Source organism: Vidua macroura, chromosome 5 (assembly GCF_024509145.1).
Source record: "Vidua macroura isolate BioBank_ID:100142 chromosome 5, ASM2450914v1, whole genome shotgun sequence".
In the NCBI taxonomy this organism is placed as follows: domain Eukaryota; kingdom Metazoa; phylum Chordata; class Aves; order Passeriformes; family Viduidae; genus Vidua; species Vidua macroura.
Genome location: NC_071575.1, coordinates 66,351,516 through 66,376,598, shown reverse-complemented (window position 1 = coordinate 66,376,598; position 25,083 = coordinate 66,351,516). Strand labels below are relative to the sequence as shown.

The 25,083-nt window shown below is 42.0% G+C and overlaps 1 protein-coding gene across 2 annotated transcripts in view; it reads right to left on the bottom strand.

Annotated features, from left to right (window-relative positions):
• FAM107B (family with sequence similarity 107 member B) overlaps positions 1-13,127 on the bottom strand; it is a 59,314-nt gene extending 46,187 nt beyond the window's left edge. The window contains exons 1-2 of one of the 2 annotated variants that reach the window (XM_053977936.1): positions 13,029-13,118; positions 11,148-11,264 (exon numbers count right to left, since the gene is read on the bottom strand). The gene's annotated coding sequence lies outside the window, so the exon portion shown is untranslated. Of the gene's footprint in view, positions 1-11,147; positions 11,265-13,028 lie in introns of both variants that reach the window. The other variant, XM_053977942.1, reaches the window with a different exon arrangement.
• Between the last annotated feature and the right edge of the window lie 11,956 nt (positions 13,128-25,083).

Here is a 25,083-nt window from a genome sequence, read left to right as displayed (position 1 = left end):
TTGCTTCATGATATGATCTGTGAGCAGCCAACATATATTCACCATGGGCTTACTGAGTTCCATACTAGCATGTCTAAGTTTCCACTTCCTGTAAAATCAACTTTTATCTCCTCTGTGATACAACCCAGCAGTATGTTGAAATCAATGCTTAGTCTTTCAACCCAAAGAAGTGCAGCCAGTTTACAACTACATAATTTGAAATAACAGGAGTTTCCAACCCATTCCAATTTTCAAGCCTTTGTGATGTACATGTCACTGAATTGCACGAATAGCTCATGCAGTTATAGAAAGCTTCTAGAAGGAAGTGATAAACGAACATTAGCCTTTACAGCTGTAACCAAATAATGCAGCTGAAACACACTGGGTTTTTTCCCCACCTCCAGCTTTACAAAATTTCATGTGGTTCACCGGTCAGAAAGTCAGCAAGAACAAAATCTTTATCTACTGTTCCCCACTCGCTACCCACAAACTGCCAGTTAAATAATGCTGAAGGAAATCAACATGGTTTGCTTGCACAACAACCTTTCTAAAGAGGGAGCAACCATGTAGTAAAGCATTTACACAAAAGGTAGGACAACTCTTGGATGCCATTCTGATGCCCATGTCTTAATGAAATCAGTATAGCTCTAGCAAAACCAGAGCCACCACAGGGAGCTCCCTGGGTAAAAGCAAAGCTGCAAAAACACATTCAGGAAAACTGTTCCATAACCAAGAAGCAAATACAGGGCCAGGTCACGAATATACATTAAACAACCTTCTCAGATTTCTTGTATGATAACGTAAGTGTGCAAATGAAACCTGCCCCATAACTTTTGGCCAGTATCAGCCAAAATTAAGAGGTTTGAAGCCTCCATGAAATTCCCCTAAACTTTATGTAAACTGGTGGCTGAGCAATAAAAGGTGCCAGGAGTCCAGGCTCTGACAAGCTTCAGTCCGGTGCTGCCAGACAACAATTTCAAGTAACAGCCTTTGGCAGAATGTTAAAAACAACAAAAAATAAACTAAGAATTTGAATCAACAGGAAATAAATTGTCAGAAAAACAAAACCAAGGTTTATGGAAGGCAAAACTGGAGGATCACCACACTGACCACATGTGAATTGTAGGACAACAGTTACACAACACAGAAGAGGCTGACTTTGTGATGATGGAGTGAAAGATTCACACAAGCTTATCTCATGCTGCTCAGATAGAAAGTGTACAGCTTCAGGATGTAGCAGAAATACATATGGTACAAACAGATATACCTTTTTTTTTTTTTGTTATCTCATATTTCACTTTCTTTACCATCTAATATTACAGTCTTACATTTTCTTTCAAAATTTATCAAACATGATGAAAGGATCAGCTCTAATGTACCTACCTGCCTCATTCTTTCTGAAAGTAGGTGTCCTGTAAGATAGGTCTGGCTTCTGGGGCACATTTAAGGAAAAAAATCAAAACCAAATACACACACAAAAAACCCAGCCCAAAACAAAACCCCCACCACAAACAAAAAATGCCTCAGAAGCCAAAATTATTCCAGTTTAAAATACAAATACCTTTTCTATTGGAAGAACATACCATCAATATGATAAACATTATTAATATTTCAGAATCTTTCAAGAACCACTTCCAGTCATTTTACAAACTTCCTGCTGTTAACTACAGAATTGGCATCTAAATTCTAAAGCATCTTTCACCTAAAAAAAAAAAAAAACCCAACCCACTGACTTTTAAAAAATTGCCATATATGGGAGGAAATTGTAACTCTGGTGCAATGAGAATAAACCCAGTTTAGTCCTCCACATCCTAGATTAAATTATAAACCCTAAGCAAAGGTAAAGGAAGCCCTTCTCAGAATGCCCTATAGTCCCTTTTAAGAACTTCAAAGTAATAAGACTTAAATTTAGTCTAGACTCTCAGTGTCCCAAACTTGAATGATTCAAGCTTTTCAGCTTCCATTCAACCACTCTTCATTCAACAGTTTGTTTACAGAAAGATATTTAAATTGCTCTAAAGAGCACCACAGCTCACTGTAGAACCTTTCGATTCTCTAGCAGGCACTATCACTTATTTACTTTAGGTTTTCCATTATTCAAGTGCTGGCTGGTGCACATTCAAATGAATCACAAACACCAGAACAAACAAGACAGTTCAGGCAAAGGCATGCAATTCAAACAACATCCAATACAGAAGACATTTAGAAGCTCAGAAAACTAGAAACTAGAAAATATTTGGTCTGCTTTTAACTTAGCATGTTTAGAAAAAAAAATTATCATTACAAAAGTCTGAAATTGCTTAAAGTTATACCGAAATGCCATTAAAAGCTCCCTATCTCTCAATTTCCACCAGAGACACAAAGGCATTTACCAAAACCACTGCAATGAATAGACTCTGCAATGAATTCTTTCCAAAAATCCTCCCAAATTAATGTCCAGAAAAAGAGGAGACAAATCCCAAACCCTGTTACAGGACTACACTGTTCTTCCAAAATGCACAAACACTGGAGTGGTGCAGTAACCATGTCTGTGCTATCACCTCAAGGGCATGCAATTCAGAGAAATAAGAATTGTGTTTGGAGATCCACCATCCTTTCCATTAAAAAAAATAATGATCATGGATGGCCTTTGTGATCCAGGGAACTCACCAAAAGCCAAAAAGAAAAAAAAAAATCCTGCTATGTTCAGTCAAAATTGCAATGAAAATTAACATTTGACCAAGACAGAGGAAAAACTGACATTTACTGAAGCTGCAGTTGGTGACATCCCATAAAATGATGCCAATCACTTGTCTCTGAGTCAGCTCCATTCCCACATTTAGTACAAGTGCTCTGGCTGACTCACACCAACCTTCTACCTGGGAGATAAGTAAAGGAAATTTCAAGCATGATTTTGCTGCAGCTTTTAATTATGAAGTTTAAATTTGCCTGGTTCTCTTCATTTGAACTCAAATTATTTGAAAATTTAATTTAAATTCCAGTTTGTCTTTAGGAATTTCCTCAGAAGCAACAAGCTTAATAGGGGCAATGCTGGATGCACAAAACTGGCAAGTAAAGAAATGATCTGGTGTAAACAGATTCTGTTTTCAGTGAGAAACAGCTTTTTAGGCTGCTTATTTGCCTAAAGGCATTTATGGAAAGATGATTTGTATATTGGGGTAGTGAGTTTATGCTTGAAATATAAAGTTTATATTATCTTTTCATTATGCTTCCATTTGCAGTGTTTCATCTTGTTTGTTGTTCTCTCAGTTCAAAGTCCCAAGTTCACATTCTATCCTTGCATTAATTAGTTATAGCTTTAGGCAATTCAATTCAGCCTTTGTTTCTTAATCTGTAAAAGAAGGACAATAATAAATATTTATGTACTTTAAATAGATATTGGAAAGATGTGTTTACCCTGACACAGTTTTTAAAATACAACATTATATAAAATTCTATGCAAAAATTACCCAGTTTACCACATTTACTGGAATGGTTGTAATTTTTGTAAATGGCTTGTGGAATTCCCTATCCTTTCCTTCCTCAAGGAGACCATTTCTTACAGTTCTTGAAAAGCCTGCCATGTAGCAAACCATGCTACCCTGAGCTGAGTTCATGGCATCCTAACTATGTCAGTCTAAAAAAAATTAAATAAATAAATAAATAAATAAAAAAGAAAAAAAAAAAGAAAAAAAAAAAAAAGAAAAAAAAAAAGAAAAAAAAAAGAGTGCATTGATTACAGAGACATTTAATCTTAGGAATCTGAATGACTGATTATTATGGTACAGAATTTTTTTCCACTCCTCTTCCTGGAGGAAAATACAGAGGAGTAAGAGCTCCTTATGTCATTGCTTTTACAGCAATAAGTTTTTTGTGATATTCAATGTTTTGTTGACCGGTGTTGTAATCTGGGCTTTCTAAATCCAATCTTCACCCAATTTCCTCACACGCAAAACATCTGCACTTACAAAATAAATTAACTACATCTGTGCCTCTTTTACCAATCAATTAATCAGCTTCCTATTAGGGGGGGAAAATACCCTAAATCAAAATGAGATTCTGGAAATAAAATAAAGATGAACCCCAAGCCTTGTGAATCATCACATCTGAGAAGGAAATGAGCTGAGGATTCTTCATCATTAGAGATAAAACAGGAATAAATACCACTGGCTCAAACTTTAATTCTTAATTCTACTAGTGCTGATGTTACTTGCAATAAAGAGATTAAGATCCAATACTAAAATGGGAGGAAGGGGTTGAAACAATCCCTTAGAGCAGTCATTTAACAAAGCACCACTTTATCAATGCATGTCATGCCCAATTTGATTCATTACTTCAATTTCAGTGTTGGAAGGAATAAAGTCTTTGAAAGCACACATTCCTCTACGTTAAAGCTCATTCTAAACTCTTGCCTTTTAGTGCACAGAACAGGCATTACACATGCAGCACTCCCCTGTATGCCACCAGATGCTGTTAGTCAAAAGAATTAAGCATCAAAACAAAGCCTTCCATCAATACAAAAAAAAATCCACAGGAGAGTAGAACAGGTGACATCACTTGTTCTCCAGCAACCAGTCACCTTTTTTTTTCATAATTCTGTGGTGGGGAATGAAAACTAAAATGCTTTGGGAAACAACTTTACTGAAAGCTGATATGAGGATGCTTCAGCAATTAAGAATTTTGTACCAGACACTGAGATCTTAATTGGCACAGCAATATAAACCTGGGCATCCTTCTGAGGCAAAGCTGTTGTACATCACACACTGAGGCCACCTCAACCTCAGCACCACAGAAATAGGAGCCTCTCCCTGGCAGCTGCTGCCTGCAGTCATCCTGTGCTGGCAACACTGGAACAGCTTTGGGAGAAGGAAGAACTACTTAGCCACAGGAAATCATCGCAATGGATTAGGAAGAGACTAGACAGACACAGGAATTACAATTTGAGCAAAAAATTTAGCTACTTAGGTATCCATATGGCCCACTGCCACAACATTCAAGAAGTCCCCCGGGACTTAAATACTTCCCCATCCTGAACTTCTACCAGTCCCTTTAAAAAGGTATCCCAGTATCATTGACCTGCCTGACCCTTGACTGCATTTTTAGCTGGCTCCCAGTTTTAGTCATCTGCTTTAAAATTGCACAATTTAAGTGACAGTTTTGGAAATTTTCTAGGAAAAATGTACTGGTCTAAGTTGTCTTAAATCCTGCTTTTTTTTGAAAAATAGATTTACTGTACAGACCAGTGTTTCTCCTCCCTGCAATATTTTTGGCTGAAGCTGGCAAATGGATTTTTAGCTAAAGGAACATGTTGTCTTGGATCTGTTGATCCTATTAGTTACCTGGAAATAGGTACCAAGGTTGAGGAGATGCTTTTTTAGTGCTTCTATAGAGAAAAAGTAGGCCCTGACTAGCTGGAAATTATATAGAACCCTCTGAAGCAGCTTACAATGCTAAAATTTCTTCCTGTAGTGCAATAAACATGAGCAATGAAGCAGCTTTATACAGATACATAATGCTACAGTGGAAGTTAAAGTAAAAATCTGTCTCTCCATCAAAGCAGCTGTATTCATTGCAAGAAATTTTTTTTTCACTTCAACCCTCACACCAACATACTTCACCTTTTTGTGTCTCTAATATCTACTCACACACTCTTCCTTACTTAAACTGTAAGTTCTTCAGGGCAGAGACTGTCTCTTTACAACAGTGATAAGTGGGAAGGACTCTCAGACCACTGGAAAACAAAACAATAGTTGGCAAACTTCATGTGCTAACTTGTCCTCAAATCCTCAAGTAAGGAAATTTATTTAATTTTGCTTACATACTACACTGAAAAAGATCCTAACTAACAAACCAAAACCAAACCAGTCATTGCACACCCAGTAAGTTACATTTATAGAGGAAACTTTGAAGGTACTGCACTTTTGCCCAATTAGGAAAAGGATGTAGAATATAACAAGGCCAGGTGATGCCTCTAACCTCTCCCTCTTTATGCCCAGATGAATCAGTCATTAACTGCAGACAAAGCAAGACAGGCCCAAGAATTCAGAGTGGAGCTTCCCCAAAAGAGAGTTCTGATACAATGGCATCTGTAACACTGCTTTGACCTTTTAAACTAAATCCTCCACCTAAGACTGACAGGCACAGACATTCACAAACTCCAGTCTTCAGGACAAGCTTCAAGGTTGGCTTTCGAGTTGCTATACTTCAGATAATATTTTTTAAATCTTTTCAGCAGGATTTAGTTTCACACCAAGAGATAAATGCTTTGTGCTCTTCACAGACATTATTCTCTTGAATTCCAAAGTTTGCTTTCAATGTATTTTGGAAAATGGAAGACTGTGTTTGCTCATATTTTGTGTAAGAAGTTTATGACTTGCTCAGCCTTCTTGTACTTGAAAGAACAAACAGATAAATAGAGAGTAATGAGCAGGCTAACACTGCCTTTGGAGAGTCAGTGGCTCCCACAGTTGCCATCTGTGGTAAGAAATCACTCACAGACAACCCTTGCACAGCCAGGGCTCCCTTCCAGAACACACCAGACTCCCTGTGCCTGATCAGGTACCGTGTCACTGGCTGCTCACTATGACAAAGGGCACAGGAGAATGGTGGGACAGTGCCAAGGCAAGCCACGCTCACCTTCCAAAGGTGACCTCTTTGTGTGGCAAAGCCCACTGCCCACACCCTCAACACCCTGGCTACAATCCCCAGCACTTGTTTGCTTCTGCACGTTAGACCGGAACAGCCTCAAATGTACTTGAGGCTTGGAATAAAAGATTGGTTTACTTTAAATACCAAAACAATCCCAGACAATGAAAATAGCAAAACTACCATGATTCTTTCCCTATCCTGTCCTCCATTCCCATCCAAACTTGTGTATAAATTTCTGACAGACTGTTTTCAGGGAGCAGCAGTGATGTGCCGGGTATTATGAGAGTTAAATAAGTGTATTACAGCTTGCCTTACATGTCATAGATCTTCTTCAAGGACAAGTAACCTCAAAAAGCTCTAGGATGAAAAAAAAAACCCTAAGCACAGAATCATAAAAGAAATCAAAACCCAATCAAACTCCTCCTCTCTACTCTCTCCAAAAATAAACTCAACAAATCCCAGTGGTTTCAGATGAAAATTGGTTTTCTTCTTCTACCATCAGCCAAGCTCCAAACTGCATCTCAGGGTGAGGCCAAGCATCCACTCTTTCTTGAAGGGCCCCAAGGAGCTCAAGCATTGCAACAAGTCTGAAGGACATGGCAGCAATGCAATGAGACATTCAGCAAGTCATCTTTGTCCCCAGTGACACTGAGGTAGGACACTCAGAGGAAACTGAGGTAGCAGAGACATATTTCAGTCAAATAGCAGGGCAATGCACATGCTCGAAGGGCTGCTCAACAAGTCATCCTGCCAGGAAGAAGAAAATTTACTTTGCCTTAAACTCCTCACTCTTCAGAGGTACTAAACAGTACAGCTTTACTCTGTGGTCCTTCTAACATGCAAAGCTACTCCAGACCATTCACTCTGAGGCCTGTCCTTAAGTGCTTCAGTCAGCTAGAGGTGCACTTCACCCAGCTGACAGCATAAACTCCAGCTTCCCTGAAATCTTTTCAGCTTGTTTAGAAGTATCCAGCACAGGCACTGGCCTAGATTAGGAATGCAGTTATGCACACACGAATGGTCTTGACCCACTTCTCGCCACATCGTCCTGGCTACTTGGAGCTGTGAACTCTATTTATTATTAGCACCAGAACAAAAAGAAGCCTGTGTATGTACATGAGGTCTGACAAATGCCCACTCACTGCACAGGCAAGGAATGAAAGGAATTGTTCTATTATTTGCCATCATCATCCTCCTCTCGACAGCCCACTGAATGCCATGACTATTGAAATACCTTTGATGGGCAGTGCTTGCCTCCCCTTCAGGGCAGACACTGCTGACCTGGTGAGGTAGTTAGCACCAGAGGGCACAAGCGTGGTGAACTGGACATCCTTCAAGAGGCACAGGAGAACTCTGAATAATCAAGTAAGGAAAAGAAGCTCAAATTGAGTTTCCCTTGATAAAGTAACACTTTCAAGACTGAGTTTCTCCTGCCTAAAATATACTATACTAGAAAGCAGAGGGACTGCTTCAAATGAAGCCAAACATCAGGACAGTTTCTCCTTCAGAAGCATTCCTGGGTTTCAGCTCTATAGCTTACAAGAAAGGTAAGTAATTCCCCAGTACAAGGTAAAACACAAGATCCATCCCACCACAACAAGCAACAAGTTTGTTCTCCAGGATATTAAAATACCCCTCATAGCAGCAGCACTTTTTATGCTTTGTCATCACAAGCTCTCTACAAGACTCTAATGCAGCTCACACAGAGAGACTGTAAATGTAAATGGCTGAGATTTGCTAAAGGACAGCACAGAGGTTTTACATCCTGAAAGCACATATGCTGCCAAAAATTGCAGTATAAATGTAAAAATAAAGAAATTGAGCTCATCTAAATGAAAGGGATTTGTCCCACTGTTCCTAAATGACTGCACTGTTTCTCTCTTGATGAGGAGCATGTATGTGCTCAAAAGGCAACCTTCTGCCTTCATGTTGTCAAAAACATTTTAAAAATGTAAGCAAATCCAGGAGTTTTGCTTCTAGGATAAATAAAGCTAAACAAGGCAAAGGTTATTGCATTTGTGCTCCCTGCTGATATTATAAAACTAGGATTCTTGTCCCAGCTAAGCAAGCTGAAGACCTGCTAAAGACTCAGTAAACTCCATTGCAGACTAGAGCTATGCTACAAGCAAACTGCACTAAGTGACCACAAAACCTGCCTTTTCAGCTACACACACAGGCTAAACCAGTAGAGGAAATACTGATTTCAAAAGTTATTTTGAAATGTGACACAGACCAGCAGACATCACTACCCAGAAATGCTCCAAAATCTTTGCAACTTATTCTTTCATAGACACAGCTTAGAAACACTGTTCTGCCACCTGTGAGAGTCCCGCCCTTCATTGCATGAAACTTACAGCACTGGCCTAAGCACAAGAAGTAGGCTGTCAGCACAAAAGTTATTTTGAAACCAAAGTTACAAACAGGACTGACTTCACAATTATAACCATCAAGCACCAAACATAGCACTGTAAAGAAAAACACTTCAGTTTTCCCAAAGAGACAGAGCACAGAGGTAGCAGGTAAGCTCCAGTGCTTCGAGTTACACAGAAAAGGAAAGAAAAGACCACATCCTTCCTTTTTTTGCAGACACCAGTGCTCCCTGATCATATAGCCCCATAAGATTTGTGCCACAGAAGTGCCACAGGCCACTCCCTGCTGTCATGCAACACCCACAGCCCTTCACACCAACTAACCAAAGCAGAGAAGCAGCCAGGTGAGAAGAGCAGCTACGTGAGTGTCTGTGCATATCACAATGAAGAGCAGCCACCCCTTTAGAAAACACTTTTAGAAAAAAAAGCACAAGCCTGGTCTCTCAGGGTGGGGATCTGCACTCAAACCACCTCACCCAGCTGCTGGGGTCACAGAAAGGCAGTCTGGCCTTGCCTTGACTCACCTGGCTCTGCAAAGTCTCCCCTGCCCTTCTGCTGGCACCTGCTCACAGACAACTGTACAGTGGGACAGACAAAGGACCTCCCCAAAGACCCAGCCAGAGACCCATCTGTAAAAACAGCACCCACTATTTGAAGGCAGGTAGAGAAAGGAGAAGAAAAATGTCTCTTTCCTTTTTCTCTTCTCTCCTGCATATGCTGACTCTCTTTGTTTAAGTACTTATCAATACAAAACCCTTCTGTTTTCCACAGTCTAACAAAGACCAGCATGGTTGTGATGGAAGAGCAGTCGATCACTGAGTACATCACAGCCAGGTAACCCAAACAGTTTTCACACTGTGCCTTTTGGGCTGTGCCTCTTCTCCCACTCCTTCTGGCAGGGGCAGTACTTTCATTTCAACACTAGCCAACAGCTCAGGACACATGAGTTCAAGTTCTTCCACCACTACACAGTTCCTGTGTGGTCACAGACACTCATTTTCTTGCTTGTGCTTTTATTCCCCATCTGCAAAGGGAAGGTGTCTTCCCCACACTGGGAACACATGGTATTCCACTTCAGCATGGTTTTAGAAGGTTTAATATAAATGAAGCATTTGAAGAGATAAGCCTGGCAAGAGCATGCAAGACACGGGAAGTGGAAGTATCACTGATAAATGTAGTTCTAAACAGATAATTTATCTTTCTCATAAAAATATTGTTTTCCTATCAAATTTGCAGCTTTATGTTCAGGTTAGCATGTGAAACTATTCTCTTTCCATATCTGAATCTTTCCACTGTCAAAACAAAACATCAAAACCCTGACTTACATGCCTTTTAAGTAAACACAGAAGAGTTGCAGGCTCTTTGCAACATTATGTTGTGCTGCAAACCATACTTCACTGACAGTGAAAAACACACCAGGTCTGGCCAAACCAGAGCAAACTTTAGACTAATAACTGAGTTGGTGAAGCATTAAGCATTTTCTTCCCTTTCACAGTGAGACCAGGCGTGTATCTTGCTCTTTGATACTGTGTAAGAACGGTATCAGCCCTGAACTGTGTCAGACATGCTCTCTTTGGGTTCTTACAAGATGCAAAGTTGTACAGCACAGAGATGTCAGATACAAAACAGCTCAGCAGCTGAGCACTGAAACTGGCTCTGTTTATAACTACCACAGTCCCAGAACAGATTAAGAGTTGGCCACATGTATTTAATACTGCTAACCGCGTACAAAGATAACATAGCTTTATTCAATAAAATATTTTCTTTAAAACTTTTGATAGAGCCAAAGTTCTGTTAGAGCCAATTACTTGTTAAACAGTTCCACTCTTCTTCCCACAGCTAGCAAACATGATTATTTCCTTCTCTCTTCCCCATTTTTCCTTCTGCCCCAATTTTTAGGTAATTTCCCTGTCCTTAATGAAGTCATGAAAGAATGTTCTAAAAACTGGTTTCTCAATGCCCTGAGTATAGGCAGCTGTGTAAAAATTGAGAGACTCCCCCACCCCCAGCCCAGTCTCTCACTCTCTCAAGCCAGCCTGTTCCACCGTGTGACTCTGACAATCTGCCACTTCAGCAAACACGCTGAGCAGAGCCACCACACAAATCATGTTGTGAAGGAGAGCGCGTGCGAGAAAGATCTCCCCTGCAGCTGCCACGGAGCTCCTCACTTACCCACTCATGCAGGGGTGGTGCACGGTTCAGCACGGTCTCAAAACCTTTAAATGCTTGGAGGTGAACTGGACTTCAGAGAAACTTCTTAATTTTGAAGAGAGAAAAAAGATGCTAAGACTGAAAAAGAAGGAAGAGAATAAATTAAGGGATATGAGATCTGAAGCAGAAAGGAGAAAGCAAGTGGGAAAGTATCGTGAGGACCTGATGAGATGATTCTCCCACTTCTAGCTTTTGGGAAGTATCAGCATGCCATTTCAATTTACAATACTCAAGTGCTGAAGACAATATAGTGATGCTACTCTTGAGCATTATGAACATAGAAGTGACATTTCACCTGCCAAAACCATCCCTGGCAAAACTCCACCATCATCAGTGGAACTACACCAAGCAGGAAATTGGCCCACAGTTGCATTAAGACAAAAAAGGCTTTATTTCAGGAGATATGGGGCATTTCTGGTTCTTTATAATAAAGCTCAGCAGACAATTGTTTATTGTCCCTATGCAAATATCACTGACACCAAACGAGCAGCCATCACATTCATAGCACACGCTGTCTGTCCATAGGAAAACATCCATCAATAAAGCAACAGATTCCCAGCGTCCTGTTCATATCACAAGGAAATTAAAGACAGTTTAAATGCCTCCCAAATTGCCCACCAGATCCACAAGCAATCATTCTCATTTCCAGCAACATCCTTCCACACTCCTCCACCAAGTCAATGAAAGTTGAATGTCCTACTGGTGCTACAGGACTTGGTGCACACACAGATGTACCACAACACTGAGCAGCTCCACTGCCAGAGTTATTCAACAATACTCCCACCACAAACTATACCCTGCGACCACACTGTGCTCACACAGAAACATCTTTTCCTCCTTTTGTTACATTTTGGTTTGGCCATGTGAATTCTCAACGAAATCCCACAAGTTCACATGTTTCTGCCTTTCTTTCGAGTTTGCCACAAGCATGCCCTGGGCTTACAGGGCCAGACTCTGCTCCAATGCCAGCCACGGCCGTACACCACATTTGCAGAGTATTGATTTATGCCAGAACTCATTAAGCTATGAAAAAATTCAATGGCTGAAGCAAACAAGTAGTTCAGGCACACAGAGCTCCCGTACTGCATCCCCACAACGCGTTTCTCCATTTCCCTGGTCAGCTTCGCAGCCTTTCAACCCAATGCACAGGAAAACCGGGACACTTGACTTTCCGGGGTCCTGGAGGGAAAGTTTGACAGACCCAGGTGGGAGCGGTGAGAGCACAGGAGAAGCAGCTCCTCGGGGCTTGTCCTGCCCCGAGCTTCTACTTGGTTTAAAGATCCGTAAGAAGACATCCACTGCCCACACCAGAAGTTCAGCTGCTCTGAATGCTCATTTTACAGAGCACAACGTATAGGAAAAAAAATATTTATCATTTTTATTTGTTTTTCCAATTCCTCTTCCCGTCCCACTCCCCCAGTCCTGCCAGCCTGCACCCAGGGATCCCGCGGTACTATGGGGGCGCTCCCACGGCTGCAAGAGTCACCCGAGGATCAAAGCTGCCCACAAGAACACCCGAACACCCCACGGACACACCGAACACACACCGGCTCCACGGCCCCGGCGAGCCGGGGACACCCACGGGGGGCGACGGGACCGGCAGCATCGCCGGAGCCCCGCACACCCCGGGCACCCTCCTGCTTGATCCCCCTTTAATTTATGCAGAGCAACGACGAACTCCCCGCGTTTCCCTTTACGAAGGAAGGCGCGGCTGCCCCCCAGCAGGGACCTGCCGTTCCCGCCTCTCTTCCCCGGGAGCCGCCGTCCCTCAGCCCCCCCGGGCTGGGATATCCCGTCCCTCCGCGCCATCGCCTTTGTGTGCGGAGCAGACACAGAACCTACCTCGCCGGGGCGGCTCTGCCCGCCCGGCAGCGCGGGGGACGAGGGCAGGAGGAGCTGAGGAGGGACGGAGAGGAGCGGCCGCTGCCCGCCCGCCCGATGCCTCCGGAGTGTCCGCCCGGCCCCGCCACACGCGCGGAGCCGGCCCGGCCGCGCCTGAGGGGAGCGGCGGGGCGGGCCGGGGGCGGGCCCGGCGCTGAGTCACCGCCGCGGCCGCCCCGCCGCCTCCTTTGTTGTCAGGCGTGGAAAAATCCGGGGTGGCGGGGATGGCGGGGGGAAATCCCGAGAGAAAAGGGGGAAAAACTGGGCCTGTGTGGCGGCCTGGGCCGGTCTCCGCGGGCTCAGCGCCGCCCCGGCCCGGGACGGACAACGCGCGTGGGGCAGCCACGGGTGCTCTCAAACTCCTGCCGGGGCTCACCTTGGGGAGCCACCTCTCCTTCCATGGAAAAGAATTTCCCACCTGTGCCTGCCTGTAACTTTCCTGCGGGCTTCCTTCCCGTATCCCAGAGCCCTGTCCCTGTGGATGCCCTCGCCGTTCATTCTGTAGGAATTAAAGTCCCCATCCAAGTTAAAGGTCAGGAGGTCACGGCCAGCCAGCCAGCACGTGTTCAGTGTACCCAAAATCTGTATCCGAGCGAGCATTATATGATGGGGACATGAGAAAGAATCTGGGACACGGCATAGCGTGCGCAGACTCCCCCAAACAAAGACATTTGGGGATGAAATGCATGTTTACACTGGGGTACACACTGGGATTAAACAGATTTTGTTTGTGTATTTATCACTGGGATTATTTTGCGTTTCTTCAAAACAGATGACTTGAGTCACAGCACAGCGACTGGAGTCACCTCAGGGATTAAAAGCTTCAGCCTGGGGAAGCTGATCTGGGGAGCTCAGTAATTTGAGGACCTGAGCATTCAGCATCCCTTGGGCTGTGGAGACAGACCTTTCCCCTGTAAAACCCCCAGCCCCAGAGGTCCCAGCAGGAAGAGTGTTGGGTGCTCAGTAGATGGTGCTATTTCCACCGAATTTATCCTAAATAACCCTCTGCCCCAGGATGGGAAGGGCAGCAAGCGAGTTGGAGAAACAGGTTTTCTGTGAGGCAGGGCTGAAATCCTGAGTGCTGGTATGTACTAAAAGACTGTTTGGGTCTTTGTGTGCAGCTGTTCTTCCACTAGGAATGAACGGCAGCCGGGTTGAAACCTTGGAAATAGATGAAATCCAGGACACCACTGGCCATTGTCACATCTGGTTCAATTTGAGCCTGCTGCCAAGCACCTGCATACACAATCAGAGCTGTCTTGTGAACAAATGAAATGTTAAAAAATACTAAATGCTCCTCCAAAAGCCCCTTGTGACGTGCCAATCTGGGCAACCATTTGTGTTGTCCATGTTCACAGTGTCAGCCCTGGCAATAGGCAGCCTCATTCCCCAGCACTCTTTCCTTTACAGAAGTGTTGTGAGATACAGTTGTTCTGTATGTAGTGCTCATGGACACTGTATGGAGAAAAACTCATAAAAATTGATTCTTTTCAAATACATGTGGTAAAATGATGTGCCTGGATGAATGAGGCAGTATAAATATTGATTAGTTCCCTGGTCTGTGAGCAACCCTCCATCTGAAGCATGGGAGGAGGAAGTAGTTTATGGCCAGAAAATTGCAAACAACAATGAAATAAAATTAACTGCAATGCCAGCAGAATGCTGGATTTCCCTATCTTTTGCATTCTTGACCTTACAGACCTTTCCATATAATTTCTGTATGCACGCATTAACAATTTGTGTTCTAAAGACACTTTGTTGTAGCCCTGATCAAGATTTTTTATCTCTGTTGCCTCAGACACTGCACAGGCAGTTGTCCCTGCTCTGAAATCTGACACGTTACCTCAGTGTTTCCCAACCCTTCCTTGGCTCAGACAGCTATTTTGTTGTGATATGTATGGTCTTCCCAGCAGATCCTGCACATCCACACCTTTAAATGGAATGTAACACTTTTCTGAGGCAAAATGACAAAAAAACTCTGGGTCTCTTGCCATGGCTTGTCAAAGGAGCACGGGCATTTTTCATGGTGTTTTGTTCCAGAGTTATATTCAGTCCAAGTGTGTGGTTATATAGCATCGTTGGGAGATGTAGATTTAGCAAACTCCACACACACAGAAAATTATCTTGTGCTTTGTGAAATTACTGTAATGCTGTGCAGCCCCTAAGCTGCCATGGCTGTATCCAGACCTGAAGAATATTGCTGGAGAGAAGTGAGAAAGGGGAAGATTTGTGAGGGGCAGAAAGTTGAAGGGACTCACCAAGGACACACCTGAAGACCAGCAATGGCTGAGATCAACTGTTGCATCAACCTGTTATCCTGTTGTCTTAATTCCTCACTCAGTGCCTCATAAAAGACAGTGGTCAAATGATAGCTCTGAGTCAAACATCTCACAAGCAACTTAAGGGATAACTTGAGTCATCACATTGCCTGGCTTTGGTGCAAGAGCTGCCTGGTACCTGCCTGGTCCCCTGCAGGGGAATGAGTCAGTCCAGCTCAGCTGCAGCCCCTAAGAGAGGAACACATCAGTGGTCAGCATTGTCTCCCATCTGTGAGCCACTCAGATTCCTGGAATTCTTATTCTTTCTTTAAGGCATTTTGTATGTGCCTCTTGCCTTTTGACCACATGAAAATTACAGTCCAGGGTTCACGTGATGAAGAAATTTGGCCACAACTGCATTTTGCTCATGACAAGCCTTCTCTCCCCAGCATTGTGGGTACTGAAACTCTAGAAAGCACTCAAAAAAGCCTCAGGGATCTTTCTACATGAAAAATAATACATAAATGTAAAACATTACCATTTTATTTTAAATTAAAAGCAGTGTATTGGAATAAAAAAATCATTAATAAACTGGCTGCACTTTAGACAGAATGATTTACTGAAATACTTAATATGAAAAAATTCCCTTCTTGTTAATATTATAGCCAAAAGTGCATAGACATTCTATCATATGATCATCACAGGACATTTGTAATATGTACTTTGGCATTTTGATATCTCATTAATCAAGTATTATGTGTTTTAATTGCCTGTTGCTGTTTGTAATTTTTTTAGTCAGACTGCAAAATTAAGAGCAAAATCATCCTTTAATTTAAGTCCCTCTTTGTGAGGCAGGGAATTGCATTTTATGCTGTGCCTGCACCATACCTGGCCTTTGAGTGTTACCACATTATAACTTTAAATAACAGTAATAACAATTTTACTGTAGCAGAAACAAAGTAGAGCATTTTACAAGGGCAGACACAAGTGGAGTCAGCTGCTGTGGGATTCCCCTTGCTTAGTTTTAGCTGTCTGCAAGCAGACGTTTTGTCTAAGCAGGTCATGAGAGCTGGGCAAGAGATGGGTACCCTCAGAGAGAGATTTGTGCCTCCTACCCTAAATGTCTGTATTAGAACAGGATTGATTGCTTTGGAAGTGCTTTTGCTGGTTGTACAAGGCAGCACCTGACCAGGTTCAGCTAGATACCTTCCTCAGAATTTATTTAGCTTTGTGTAATTTCTTCACTCAGAGTGGCAAAATGCCTCCCTGTGTCCTCCTGCTCCCCTTTGCAAACAGGAGTTGAGTTCTGCCTTTACACCAGGATTTTTATTCCATATAATGTGGGGAAACACTGACTTGAATCACAGGAGACTGTGGTTTTCTTTATTCCTCTGTAGCCACTTTAAATGTATTTTTTTTCCCTAGATTTTTAATTTAATAGAAGTAAATCAAGGAGAATGCAGGTTGCTATGAATGTTTTTCCATACCATAATTCTGCAGAAACATCAGTTAAGTATTTGAAGAAACATCTGCTATGCACATAGATGAACATATATATAGGAGCTGAACAATATGACTTTGGACCTTGCAGGGTTTTCTTTACACAAAGCCGGGGGCATAAAAGGGATTTCCTCCAAGTTTTCCTGTGTATTAATAATGAAGATCAGGATGCCACCTTTGTTTCCTCCCCTTCTGAGCATACAGTGAAAGGAAATGGTTCTGGATCGAATCACAAAGAGCAGTGGAAAAAAACAAACTACACTCCACGCTGGCACTCAGAAGTTTAATTATCCAGCACTCTGCATCTTTATGGAAGAAGTAGACAGATAAATCCCATATGTTAATAGTTGGCCCCCTGTGGATGACCTTTGGCTCAAATATTCCATATAGTGATTAATGTCACACAGTTGGATCCAAAACATGCTCATTCTCCAGGCTACAGGGAAAAAAAGGGGATTTCATTTACCTTCCAAAAGCAGAATTTCATTTGATCACTTTTTTCAAGGCTGTTTTTATCCCTGCCTGTAGTCTGTGCTCTGAAAGGCTGTTCTGCACTCCCTCTTCTAGGACTTAAGACCCAGCTTCTCATATTGCCTCCACTACTGACTCTCTGGGCAACCTGAAATAAGTCGTTTTGCCTCAGGTTTTGGCCTAGTAGAACAGAGAAAATAACTGTGACTTCCTTACTGACACCATTTGAACTTGCAGATAGAAGACACTAAGTAAGGTTCATCTTCAGATAAAATTCCATATTGACCTCTAGAACCTCAAGGTCTCATAAGATTAGACAGAAATTATAGAAAATTATAGATATGCTTGGATTGTGGTTTTCTGGCCACCTTCTCCCCTAATCTTGCCATTTTTATATGCCTTTGCTTTCCTTCTCATGTCATTATAGTGATCTTACATCATTGTAGTAACACAAACTGTACCCCTGACACTGGCACAGGGAAGCAGGCACCAATATCTCTGAGCCTACATGACAGTTTGATCCTGAAGGACACAGCATCTGTGGAAAGGATACCTTTACATCCTATGTAAAACACAGTGCCTAGCATTCCATGGCACTTTTCTGGGTAAATCAGATCCTCAAACATACATTTACAGGTGGGCTCAGGGTTGTAACACAGAACATTTTAACAGACTCAACAACACATCACTGGCATCCTCTGAAAGGCCAAAGGCTTGAGGTGCTGCAAGTAATGATACCATAATTCCTCTCCATTGGACTTCTCTAGAGTGATGTCTGACACAGAAAGCCTCATGCAGCTAATTAAGCCATTGCTAAAATTGCCACAGCCCTCAAGTTAGTTTAGACTGAGCCTGTATTCCTGTCAGCCTCTTAGATGAGATAAAGCACCATAGCCTGATGAAGGCTTGGATGCTGCTCCTGCTCCTGTGGAGATCATGAGGAATTTTGCTTTTACTGAGCCTAAAAAGACATAGCCAGCTGTCTTCCCAGGGATGACACAGGGAAGTCTGTGGAAATACAGCTGTAATAGCTGGAGACGCAGAAAAACGTGAGACAAAGCCTCTGAGGAGGTCTGTCCCTGCCTCCAGCCAGGATACATCTGGACTGTTGTGCAGGCTGGGCAAATTTTTCCATTCACAAGCTGGTTTATTTACCCAGGTTGACAGGCTTTTAGCAGACTGTACTTGGGGTGGCCCTACAGCAATTGGAACAGACAATCTCATATCATTTCCCACTACCAGAAATAATCAAGTGCTTTTTCCTCCATGAAAGGAAAGATGGGCAGATATTCTCTGTGCTCTAAACCATAAAGTACATGCAAATTGCAAGGGACAAGTAGCTTTATTTCTGTCTTTTGTGCAGTAATGATTGCACTCTGGGGACTTTCAATGGGCCATGTACACACTTGCAGAGGATCGCGCACATGGATCGAGATTCTACAGCATCTTCCATCACAGGATCTCAAAGTACTGGTTAAACCTAACAACTTGTCCTGGTTTTGGCTGGGATAGAGTTAATTTTCCTCCTAGTAGCTGATCAATAACCATGGTGTTTGCAGCATGCCCATCACCAGAATATATAAGCATGTCTAATTTAGAAATGATAAACTATATTTTCAACTTCCAACCCTAGTTGAAGTTAATAGGAGAATTAGAAATCACCATGCCTAAAAATAAAGTGAAAAAAAGAAAGAAACCCGCACCTGCTCACCTTTGATATCTAAAGCAAAAAGTTGAATCTCTAGGTGTTGATTTCTCTATATTTCTGTGTGGGATTTCCTATGCAGAAACCCATGAATATGTTATGCTGTGCCAAGCAGAGAGTCTTGACCAAGCTCAGCATCTCAGACCTTCTGTGCAGGCTCTGCAGAACTGATGGGTCCATGCCAAAATAGTTTTGCATGTATGAAAATCCCCTTGCATGGGCAGGTTAGTCCAATTTATCATACCACAGCAGTTACTGAGCACCTAGAAATCCTTTATATAGCCAAGCTGCTCTGGTTTTCCATCATTTCCATAAATACAAAAAAAAGCCACAGGATGGCAGTTGATTTAGAGAAGTGTTAGGGGTGACAGAGACTTCCAACCTAACACACTGGGCTAGTAGCAGTTCTGGGAACAGGAGTCAGAGGTCCAGGTTCTCACTGTCCCAGCAACAGGCAGGTTGCACACTGGAGTGCATGTCCACCTCAGATCTGAGTCTGTGATCACCACATGGCATCTCCATCTGGCTCAGGCCTGTCTTAGGCAGTCACACCATAAAATTCTGCCTGGGCTATCTCTAGTCTTGCATGCAGCTAGGACTTGTGGGGTCGTTCTTCCTATGGGGGGAAATTGTGCTAAAATAAGTTCAAAGTCTCTCTGATTCTTTCTCAGTGAGTCATTCATCATGGGAGTGCTTGTCTTGGTCCTCTAGACACATGGCGAGAACTGTGGGAAGAAGCTGAAGAGACAAAATAAATGGGATAGAATCCCAGGGGAAAGCAGAGCCATAGCCTGTGCTTCCAGCCATGGCTGAGAAGCTGGGTTGTGTATTAGTGTATTGTGTAAATCAAGAAAGAAAATATGGGGAATGCTGTATCAGAGCCTTCAGCAATGGGTAGTGAAGGCACAGTGGGAGCACAATAGGTCCATTTCAGCTCAATCAGTTTAGAATTTCAGCTGAGTCTCTTGTCACCAATTCTGCTACAAATAGTAATGGAGTAACGACAGCAAAGCAAGCAATTAACTGAAATAGGTTTCAAACTATTTTCCTGGTTTCCCACTTGAAATAAATCATTATTCTAACTCTTCATTTTTATTGTCTGCCCCCTGTGGTTTTGTAACCAGCTGGTATTCCTTATGAAGAAATCAGCAGGTTGATTGACACTGTGGCTACCCTGACACCCTCTGAGGCTTTCTTATTGACTGACCATATCTTAGATAAGGTTGCCAGTAAATTATAGCTCTGCTTAAGAGCATCTGCCTTAGGGCTGCTCTTCCCTCATTATAAATCCTGATCTAATCCTGCATGTCTCCTCAATTATTGGAGAGTACAATTCAAGAAGTGGATTCCCCAGTGAACATGAAATGAGATAAACTATTCCTACATAATGTAAACATGACTACTCAAGACTGAAACTAAGCATTTTCAGGCCAGTCTCCTTCTGATTTTCATGTGGTTTCCAAAGGAAAACTCCTGTTAATGTTGACTGTTATTTCACCACAGTCAGTTCTAAAAATCAGTTTGAAAGTTCTACCTGTCAATAGAACTCTTGTAAGTATTTCTATCTGCAAGAACAACACGTATGACAATTCAGGTGACAACTTTAGCAAAGGTATTGGGTAAATCACTTTAGAGTCCCCAGCCTGCCACAAAAACCCTTGGGAGATTCTTCATGGCTATGCCAAAATACAGGAAAGGCATTTAATTTATGAGATCAATGAATGTGAGAGAGCAAATGGAAAAGGGACAAGCTTATCTTAACATCTTTTTGTGTTAGGCGGATAAATTATGTTCTGGATTGCTGGATGAGTTTCAACACATCAGTGCTGATGGAGATAGTCCATCTTACAACTCCGTGAACAACAGTATTCCATTTGCGGAATCATCCTATTATACTGAATAAAGGGTGAGTAAAGGAACCTGTTAGTGCTCCTGTTGGATCAGTACCCCATCCAAGTTCCAGTAACTGAGACAACTACTGTCACTTTCTGTGGTCTTACACACACACCACAGCAGCCAAGTCCAGCTTTGCAGGTCCTGCCTGAGCTCTGGCCTGTCTTGAACCTTGCCTTTTGTGAGAACCTTTCCTCTGGAAAAAACCTTACATTGCATGTTGACTTTATGCAAATATAAAAACAATGTTTGGGCACTATTTAAATGGGTGACTTATTTATATCTTTGTATTTTCACCAGGCTAAATGGGAAGAAACAGGATTTATTTCATTCAGGGGAAAATATGCATTTAGGAATTAAATTAATGGAATCTGTAAACCCACATCAAGGTTACATGGCAGTTTGACTCAACATAACATTAATGATTTATTCTGATTATGCATTAATGTCTTGGATTATGTTTATTCACAGCATTTCCTTTCATCTAAAAGAAGTTTATTGTTCGGCCAGCTCCAAATACAGAGTGAATTTTGACATCTCTGGTGGGAAATCAACAATCTGTCTCATTGCTGCTGTCATCTTTGTGAGCTGTTTGCTAGATCATTAATTTGTGCTGAGCTAGATTGGGATGTCAGACAATAAAAGAGGAGCTCTCATCCAAGGGCATGGTGGGACTACACACAGATCATCCTTCCTCAGCCTGCGTTGCCAGGCCAAGGAAACACTGCCTGTCCTAGGACAGGCCTCACAGGATCCTCTTGGGAACCTTTCTTGGGTTTCCTCCTGATCAATCATAGTATAAAGACATAAAAAGGCTGTAGTGTTCAGGTTAAAAATCTGTCACAACCCATGTACAAAAGTAAATTCCCAAGGAGTACTACAAGAAAAGGGCAAACATACATGATATTCCACTCAAAGTCTCTAGATACTCACAGCCTCCTGAACTGACTGCAGATTCCTACTAATTTCTACAAATAGATGAAGATTTCTACATACAACCCTCCATCGATCTTTTTTCCCTTGGACCTGTCCAGCCTCCCCTTAAATTCATGTGAGACTCTGGCATTGTCTTTTGGCAAGAAATTTCAAAGCTCAGTAATCTTCTCATTCTGCACTGGTTAATAAGTTTTTTTGTAAATGTTAATCACTATCACTGAGTACAATTCTTCCTAAAGGAAACATTATCCTATGGTCAAGGGAGGCAAATTTCTATAGGCTTCTCTGGTGTTAGATCTCAGCAGTATTGTTTAACCCAAGCCCCCTCAAAATCAGCAAGAGATTCTTCATTTGAGTTAGGTCCACAATTCCTGGCTGACTGGAAGAAATAGTCCAAATTACAATTTAGTCAAAGTGAGGTTTCACCTCTCCCTAAGTACCCAGTATCCTTTATTGCAGTTCTGGTTTTGTAATCCTGCTTTAGTTTCTAGCAGGATTCATCAAAACAATAACATCACTCCAAAAAAAAGCTACAGAGTGTTTTTTTAAGGAGAGATGAAAGGCTGATGGTGAGCGGGGCTGCCCCACAACAATTACCGAAACAAATAGGTCCAGTAAAAAGCTCTGCTCTCATTTACATGGCTACAGGACTCATCTTGCTAAATTGTGGCCCCTTTAATCAAAGGATTTAAATCTGAATTATCTCCTTGTAATTCCCTCAAATTTATGCCATTTGTATTCTGATTCTGATCAGCTGTTTCTTCTGTGCTATTAACTAAGGCAGAGGAACCCTGTAAATACAGCATACTTCAATGCACTCCCTTATTTATGTACTTACAGATAACTTCAGTATTTCCCCAAACAAGATGTGCCACTGTGACCCATAGAGTCAATACATATTGCATTTGCATTCTTTTATAATGCAAGGCAGTTGTAGAATTACGTACAAATAGACCTCTGGGGGCCTGACCTCCCAGCTGTATTAAATAAATCCCCTTAGCACAAAGGAGGAAGAAAGGGAAACAAAGGGCTTCCTGCTGGCTTTTCCTGGAAGCATAGAAGTGAAATAATTCACTTCAGTGTCCTCTGGAAATAAAGGATGGTTAGAAAACATCAGAAACCAATCTTTAGAAAAACACAGCTCTAGAAGTGAGAGAATGAGCAACTTGGCTGTAGAGAAGAGTGGAGTTTTCCCAGTGTATTCACTCACCATCATGGCCCTGCAGAAAGCATTTAGTCTTTACTCGGACTAAATGTCCTTGAGCTGTGGAAATCATAAGGGGAAAGTGCATCACTTGGATGGACATAGTTACAGGGTGGGTTTTGGCAGGAGTTTATATAAACTCCTCTGAGAGGAGTTATACTGAGTTGCAAATTTGTCTTTATTGGTAGACATACAATACTCAAGTTGACTCTGATCTGATAAAAACAGCTGTTCAGACATAATTTCTGTCCTGCAAAATATTTAAACAAAAACTTGAAAACAATTTTGTTTCAGTTTAAAATCAAACATTTTTTTCAAGGTTTTTTCATGTATTAAACAAAACCCACATGCCTTCCTAAAACTTTTAACAAATATTTCCATTTAGTCTAAAAACCTGCTTCTGGGGGAAATTAAATCTTCTTTTGGAAATACCAATTCTCCTAGCAAAACTGATGTTAGACTTGGAGTGATCCTGGGCAGACCCTCTAATGTGGGTGATTCTATTTGTTCTTCCCTATGGTAGCTTCCTATGCATTAAAGCCTGGATAAATGGCATTTCCATTGCCTGCAACACCAAGTCCTCCCCTGTGTGACTCTCATTGTCTCTATTCCCTGGACTTAATGGCAGTGGAGGGATATTTCATTCACCTCCTATGATGACTGGTGTTTTTCCGTATGTTCATTCCCAGAAAGAGACAGAATGGAAAATCAATGTTTTTTTCTACTTTATGTATGTGTTAACAGAATGAATTTTGGAGAGGGAAGCTCAGTAGTGCTTACTCATGGCCCCTTGTTTTTGTCATTGTCCTGGTCTCACAGCATCCAGAGTGGAGACACACATTGTGTTGGCAATTACGTGAATGGGAAAAGGCTGGCAAAACTGTTCCCTGTGGCACGTTTCATTTCAGAGACCACTGAGATCAAGGGATCAGAGGGAGCAAGCTGAAGCTTAGCATATGTCACCAGCCCTCCTAGGACCTGCCACATCTTGCATACAAACATGGTTTTACCAGTCCAAGCACTGAACCTGAGGCCCTGTTTGCATATGACAGCATATGCCAGATTTTTGTTTGCAAAATCAAAGTAGGAACGACGGGGATATAATCAAAAGTCCCTCACTGGGAAGTGTTAGACAAATGGTTCTGGTTCTGGTTTCAATCCATCTCCTTAGTTAATCTTATTATTCAGGGACTACCTAGAGCCATCTCATGCTCATTTAAACTAAATACATAACCCAATTAAAACAATCCTGAGCTATTTAGATCCATGGAATTAGACTAAATTTCAGCGCTTCTGACACTTTAGATCATTCAGGGCTCTAGAGCATGAATATCTATATAATCAGTTTATCTTCTCCCATCTCAACCATCATTAATAAATTGTACATATTTAGTTAGGAGGTTAGGAGTTAGGGTTAGGAGATTGTCATATTTCATATATGACACAACAGTTCCAGCCAATTTCTAGATTACTGTAATTATTAGATACTGTAATCTCCTGGTACAGCTCTATGTCTGACTACAGGATACAGGACTTGGGTCTGCAAATCCACTTGGGTGCCTGGGATCATGGGAATGTGCTGAGGTGATGGCAAGAAGGGACAGAGGAAAAGGGTGGAGCTGGAAGCATTTGGTCCATCAGCACAACAGCTTTCCTAGCGGAGCTGGAGTCTGACCAAAGGCCTGATGGCTTTTTTCTGCTGTAGGAAATATTCTGCTAACTAGAGAGTTCACAGTGGAAGGAAACAAAGAGAAGGGGGTAGTTAGATGAAACAATGAAATGTTGCTTTTCTCATCAACTGTACTTAAATCCAGCTGCAAGTTGATCTGTTTTGTTAGGAACAGGCAAGCATGGTATTTCCAGGGGATTCTTGCAAGGTTGTGATTAAAAACAAGGAATGTGCAAGAAGTTAGAGTGACAATTTAACTAAAACAAGGGCAAGAAACTCATGGCAAAGGGAGCTCAGCAGATAATTCCATGAACAGTCTGTTCCCTGGATTTTGTACTATTTATATTCACAAACTATCCATGAACAGATTGCAGAAATTA